This window comes from Neopelma chrysocephalum, unplaced genomic scaffold (genome assembly GCF_003984885.1).
Source record: "Neopelma chrysocephalum unplaced genomic scaffold, ASM398488v2 Primary Assembly neopelma1_60, whole genome shotgun sequence".
In the NCBI taxonomy this organism is placed as follows: domain Eukaryota; kingdom Metazoa; phylum Chordata; class Aves; order Passeriformes; family Pipridae; genus Neopelma; species Neopelma chrysocephalum.
The window spans coordinates 1,460,454-1,467,930 of record NW_020897715.1 but is presented as its reverse complement, the minus strand read 5'-3'; positions in this window follow the sequence as shown (position 1 = coordinate 1,467,930).

Genomic DNA, 7,477 nt, shown 5'->3' with positions numbered 1-7,477 from the left:
CAGCGCAGGTACCCAGAGCGCAGCGCAGGTGCCCGGTGTGCGGCCCGATGCTCTACGGGCTGGAGGCTGTCGGGGCGGCGGGTGCCTCCCAAGCCCCCGCTGCCGGGTCACTCGGGGGTAGTCGCTGTCCCCAGTCACACTGGGTGAGTGTGATCCAGAGCCAGGTCTGTCTGGATTCTGTTGAAGGCTTTATAGACCTTCCTGGTCTGCATTTTCTGTAGCAAGAATAAAAATGTCCTGTTGCCAACTTGGAAATGAGGAAATGCGTATCCACATGTACAGGTATATTCTTGGAAAGTGTGTATATACACTGGAATATACAACATACGTACTGTAAAGTCCCCTTTTCTCACTGCCCTAGAAGATACCATAGTCAAATTCACACTGCTGTCACTCTGAAAATACACTGATAATTCTCTGGACCTCTTCAAAGGACCACCTTAAAGACTTGTTCGCTCTTCAGAGTCATGTCGAGATTTCTTGTACAAACACACTTTGTAGATTTCTGTGATTACTTGCAAATGCTTTGCTTTTAAATGGGATAGATCATTACAGATGTACTTAAAGGACACTTTGTATGCAAATTATTTAATGGTTTACCAGTCAACTTCGTCTTTCTCAGAACTCAACTAGAGATCATATATATTTATGTGGCGTATTGGTAAGTAATTTTCCCTTTGGATGTTTATAGCCAGCTTTTGAAGTCAATACATCTCAGATTACTATGGATTTTAAAATACTTGATGGATTCTTAGCTGCCTTAAAGCTACCTGGGATCAGTTTTTTACTGAAAAAAAAACCCCAAACTTGAAGTTTATAAGTAACAATGGAAAATTATTTCAAGCACTGCTATGTTTTGCTACCAACTTTTTCCATTTAATAGCAGAGTTATTTGTTTGTTTGACTGATACAGATTTTTTTTCCAGGTGGATTTATGCTTCCAGTTAATAACTAATTTTTCGCTGCATCTACAGGTACGTTGAGCTGTGATCCTACTGAACAATACATTCTGAAATGGAAAAGTTACCTTGAATCTCCATGGCATCTGAGATTCAACCTTTCCTTTATGTAAAGCTGATGGTTTGCAGAAAGAGAAGAGCATGATCAAAACCTATAATGAATAACATCAGGGTTCAGGTTTCTTCAAATTATCTTGATTCTCAAGTCATGTCCAGCCCAGGAGTTGGGAAAAATTAGAAAGATACTACAAGTTTTCCAGAGTGTAAAGTCTCCTGCTGTCTCAGTAATGACATATTGATAGTAAGGGACAAAACTCTCTAAATCCTATATTGAATAGCAGGCATAGACATTGAAAAAGTCTTCTTTCTTTTCCTTACACCTTTGCAAACTTTGTTAGCTTGCCAGCCCCTAAAGCCACTTCAAAATTAAATAGTTGTATATTTGCACAGCTAAAGAAAGTCTCCAGGCATCCACGCCTTCTCTTCCAATGGAATTAACAGCATGCAGAGGGAAACTGAACAAATTCTGTCTTTAGTAAATTATGCATCACCTTTCTGACATGCTTTATGCTGGTTTATTAGCCAAATTTGGATATACAGTGACTGTTCCTGGCATTCTGCTGATCTTTTCTGCACAGCTCGTCACACGACTCTCTTGGGGGAAAAAAAAAAAAGGAAAAAGAAGGAGTAATTTCAGTTACTTTGTGACCAAACTGCATTTTCATAATTATCTGCAGAAACTTTCCAGGCTTGTGTTCATCTTACTTGCAGCCACTTGTTGCTTTCTTTCCTGTAGAAAGAAAACACAGAGCCCTGTGATGCTGCATCAGGGGAGCTTTCCTTGCTGTGCCAATTCACATCAGTCAAGAAACTGCTTATTAATCTCTCTCCTTCTCCCTGTCCCTTTCATAGCTGAAGTAGGGGGTTTTTTTTCAGGAAATGGTGAAATGGTGAATTTTTCACTTTCAGTTAAAAATAATTGCTTCCCAGACATTGCAACTGCATAATTTGCAATTGTTTGCCTGGGCCTTCTGAAGGATGCAAACAGGACTCGTTGCTGGGACCAGGTTTATGGTTTCTATGACGCGTTCCCTCCGTGGTTTCGTCCACAATGTATGAACATAAGACGTGGCAGCATTGTGAAGTGACTGGGCAGCCTAGAACTTTAACAAATACAGCAATTGTATTCTAACTCAAAAGTTTAGTAATGCATATTTCAAGTTTATAATCATTATGGCTGAATCCTGGTAACTTGTATGTCAGTGAAACAACTCTTTGAAGGCAGATTGTGTTTTCTCTGGCATAATTAATTTGCCACATTTCAAAGACTTGTTTCCTAACCCGGAGAACATAAATTATGTTCCTGGAGAACATAAAATTAGAAGGAGAATAGCTTAGCTGAACATGAAGCTTTCAAAATGTTGCTATCTCCAAATCAGGGCTAAATACTTTTCTAAAGTAACTTTTAGTCAAAGTCAAATTATTTAACAAATCAAAGAAGAAAATATGTAAACTTGAACAATGTTTTTCCATAAGTTAGCTAAATCATTTGATAACTTGGTGGTACTTAGCCTACCAACCTTTGAATAAATATGATAATTAAATGCTGATTTGTTTCTTCTTGTTGCTTTTTGGACACTTTGGAGACTAGATTTGGCTAATTTTAAAAGATGGTTACTATTCAGTATCACTAATCAATTTTCAATCAAGGCTAAAAGGGAAAAAAAATAAATTAAGTTAGTTGCCTTTTGGACTTCAGAGGACTTCAGAGCCTCTCTACTTTGCAATTCCCCAAAGTGCTAGTGCTCTGTACTTTGCTTTCATGCAGTGTTGTTAAAAATCTGAGTTACAGATGTTTACTCAGTTCATTTCTCAGCTATGACTATTTTCGTTTTAGTTTTCCCACTCTTATCGAAAATTCTTCTGTCATTTGCCCATGAGCTTAGTCTTTGAAGCTTCCCTGGTACACAACTGAAAGTAGGAGAAGAAAGCAATAGCTTGCACATGGATAATTTATTAAATAACTTTTCTAGAGCTCTATCAATTTGGTGTCTCATTGTCTTCCAAAAATGCTACTTAGCTTCTCCTGCCAATTTTCTTGGGACTATAATGGCATTATATTTTTAATGGGTTTTTTTATTCTGTAGTTATGGAAAAGAATTCAGTGCTGATGCTAAAAACTTCTGAGAAAATATAAGTACTAGAGGAGGGACAGGGTTAGAAAAATTTTACGTCTCTTCACCACTTTTAGCAGTATCTGAGGTGCTATCCACCCATAAATTTAATGCAGGTCAAAACAAACAAACAAACAAACTAAAGGAGCAGAACAAAAGAAAAGAAATGTACCGTCATTTGGTATTGAAGTGTCTTAAAATGCTTGCAAACCAGCACAGTATGGTGCTGCTTAGAAATTCCCAAACTACCTGTGGATTAGGGTCTGCATAGCTGGGGCCAGCGACACTCCAGTCATCGTGGCAGCATTCCCAACTCTGTGTGTGCAGCCCTGGAGCCAGCTAATTCAGCACTGAATCAGGAATTTCTGCAGAGTGCTGCATTGCACAGCACAAAACGCCGCTGTGGCCGTACGTGCGGCGCAGCAGGACTGACAGTTACACCAAGTCCTGCCAAGGAGGACCAAAGTAATTGAATTTCCTTCTATTATAATCCATTTAGATGTAACATATAGCAGAAGTAGCTTTAAAAATAAATAAATAAATAAAGATTAACAAAACGGTTTAGTTAAACGGGGTTTCTTAAAGGCCGTAGGACTTTTTTTTTACGTATCAGCATAAAAATTGTAAGTTCACAGATTATCTTGAGCATTCTTAAACTGTGATTATCTTGCACCTACTAAAATAACATGGTTTTTTTCCCCCTTAAACTCCTATTAAATCTGGTTCTTCAGCAAAATCTTCATGGCTACGGACCCAACTTATTAATATTTCTTGGGTTTGGATCAGATTAATCAGTAAAATGGAATTCTGTGCATGTTAATTAAACCTGATTCTCAAACCAGATGCAAAATACTAAGTGAGCAGCAGTTCTGTCCCAAACTAAGATAATGAATTGTATTTCAAACTGCCAAGATGAGCATTTTGACAACTTTAAAACTTTATCATGAGAACTCATTCAAGACAAGGAGGTAATTGCAAACAATTCTTGTTAGAAAATTCATCTTTCTGGGTAAAAGTAGTGGTTCACCAGAATTCACAGCTGAGTCAAATTTCTAGCCCTTTCTTTCTCTGTCCTCTCAGGGGAAGCAACAAGTGTGTAGCATTATTCTCTTAGTACTTATGCCCAGCTTCAAAGTCCGGGTGGCCACTGCTGGAGGGGATTAAGTTCTATATTTGAGTGAGAACAAGCAACTGTATATCTTTACTAGATTTGCCTGAATGAGAACTTAAGTCTTGGTTATTGGTATTTGCCAAACAACACGTAGCACATTTGTGAAATATTCCTCTTTCACAGTGTTACCCTGTTTTCCCTGTGTGCCAGAGATGATGACAGAACCTTGTTTGCCTGATGGTGTCTCTATGTATTACAGATACCAACAGTATTTACATATTTACAGCCTTGCCACTGTACCCTGCATGAAAGATGCACTGCACATTTCCTTCTGGTTGTGACCTATGTTTGATTGTTTAATCTGATTTTGTTCTAATTTTCTCCTGAAAACTTTCTCTGTTTCTTGAAGCATGACTACCAGGCCGGCACACACATTCTTTCCTTCTCAGCTGCTTTCGGGCATTTGAAAAGAATTGTGATTCAAAGGAGATGTTGGTGGCCAATAAGGATTGATGACTGTAAGGTCTGCTCAGCACTAGAGATTCCCTGTGGAACCTGAGCTGTGGGTTGCGTTTTGCTCTTTCTTCTTTCTGCAGGAGGCAATTTTACTTACCAACAGAAGGGAGTTGCAGAAAAAAGGAGCATTACTTGGGGGGATGTAGTGGTGTTTCCTTTTAAGCACTTCTTTGCAATGCATCTCTTAGTTTTCCTCAGCTCTAAAAACATTTATTATGTTCCTCTATTCCTTACCCTGCTATCTTAATTTGATGATTCTATGGGTGTTACTGCAGGTATCTTGCAATGTTACACTATCTTGACCCTCTTCATTCAGCACTAGGTTTCCTGAACTCTGCTGATACTGATACAGCAACTGCAGCTCATTCTTGCTCCTCCTGATAAGTTTGAATCATGTTCTGTAAGTCCCATAATGCCATGAAAGCAACTTTGCAGTGCTGCTTAGTCCTGATCTCCTGAACAGCAAGGATATGGCCACATGCAGATCCTTCTTTGTTCCCTGCCACACTGTTCTTTTTCATCTCAATTCACCAATATGACAGTTTTCCTTTTCAGGTTCTGCTGCTTCCTGATGCTGAGACACAGGATCTAACATCAGGTGAAGAAGTGACAGTACTTGGGCAGCTGTGAGTGGTAGGGATGTCTTTTCTCCTTCTCTGGGAAGGACTAGGTAGAACAAGGAGTTCAACTTGTCACTCCATCTTTGCTTTTGTCAATGTCTCAACTTTTTAATGACCTAAGCTGAAATCAGCATTCAATTAGCAGAAAAAAAAATTTAAAAAAACCCCAAACCTTTGTTTTACAACCTTGTTCTGTTTTCTAATGTATTCTGATCAAATCAAGCAATTTGTTAGCAAGAGAAACCCCCAGGAGCTAGATTGTCTTGTGTGGCTCCAGAGGCTGTTTTACTTGATGTCAGCAGCTGATTCAAGTTTTTCTCACTGCCCTTCTGATCCACCCCTGGCAGCCATAACAATATTACCTAAAAAACTCAAGAAGAAATAGGGTTCCTGGGAGAAAGTCATTATCCTTCTTGAAGAACCACACCAAAATTCCATACTATAGGTCTGACACAAAAAGGTTAGCTTACACTAGCACAGTGCTTCCCAGCCTTGTGTGAACTTCTGGGCTGGCAAGGGCTATCTGCTTGGAACAGAAATGGGAGTAAGAAATCCCTGGATCTGTGACCTGCATTTCCTTGCTGGCCTTGCAAAAGCTCATATCTTGGAATTTTTACATTCCCTCCCAGCTCATGACATCCTCATGTACAGGCACCAGATTCTAATCAACTTCTGTCACTTAAGTCCAAGTTTCCACTAAGAAAGGGCTCTATTTAGGCCTTGGAGAGGATAACCTGTATGATACTCTGGTGTATAACTTCTCTGGCCCAGATTTGATGAGGGAGAGGCCAAAGTCTCAGACCCTATAGGTATCTGTAATGTAACACCAGCCAAGGCCTCAGAAAACTGAAGGATGAGTAAGGACTTCACATTCAGCGGCTTAGATCTTGACTTTCTCTCTATCAGAAGGAGTTATCCTCATTCTTAGGCTTCAGTGCTGAAAAGTAACAGTTGGGTGCTGCTGCCCTTGCTACCTTTGTTCATCCCCCACACAAGCACGTTTCTTTCACAAAACAGTCCTTCACAGCTCTGGCTTTGTTCTAACCAGAAGTCCTCAAATCAGAGTCTCCCAAAAGCTGCCCCTTGCTGGAAGCACAGGAGGTGTTTGAGCAGTGGCATTCCTGTAAAATTCCAAATTTCTTCCCTCTGTGTTTCTGGTTCAGCTGCTGGTGACTGGATCTGAGGGCAGCTGGATCTCAGCTGGATGGGGTGGAGAAAAACTAGAGTCCAGCTGTTAGCTGGCTGCAAATAAGGCAAAACCTGCAAAAGCATAGGCATGTTAGATCAAGCACATTTAACCTTTAATATTGCAGTTAAGTAAAATGCTCAGTATTTGCACAGTAAGATGTAAGCCTTTCATTCACGTCCTACATTGTTGTACCTGCGGTATTCCCTGCCTTGCTCATGGGCCTTTTAGCATTTCATTTGGAAGACTTGGCAGTTGGGCTCATTAACATGAACAAGTTCTCTGACAGAATTCAAATGAGCTGAATTCAAATGCTGAAGCTCTTGAAGAAACTAAACTGAATGTCATCTTGCAGTTTTCACCTAATGTGTAACACTAAACCAGTGACTGCCATGGATTTGTTCCCTTGTTTTTGTTCTGGTGAGGTTTTCCAGATGCAAGGCTACCTACATCTCAGGGAATTACTTCTCTAATGAGGGGGAGCTTCATCATAGATCTGCCTGCAATAAGGAGAACTACCATGGCCTCATAACTTCCAGTAACTCAGATGGTGGTAACAGGGTGGCAGCAACTCCTCGCTGTTCCGTGATTCTAATTCCTGGAGAGCTGGGATTAATTCGGTTGCAGAAGTCAATTGTTGCTAATTCAGCTCTGCAGCGATAAGGTGGCTGATTCAGCAGGAAAGAGAATTCATTTTCTTCTAGACACATACTGGTATGTCTTTTCATGAACTAAGCTATTTGTGATCCTCCCTACCTTGCAGAAGCAGGAATGCCAGTTATAACTACTGGCCTTGCATTCCCAATGAGGTTTAATCAATGTTAGGTGTGTCAGGAACTCTGAAGACTTGGCTCTCATGCTTCTGTTTAAAACTGAACTTTGGCAACTGACACCATCTGAACATGCTACTG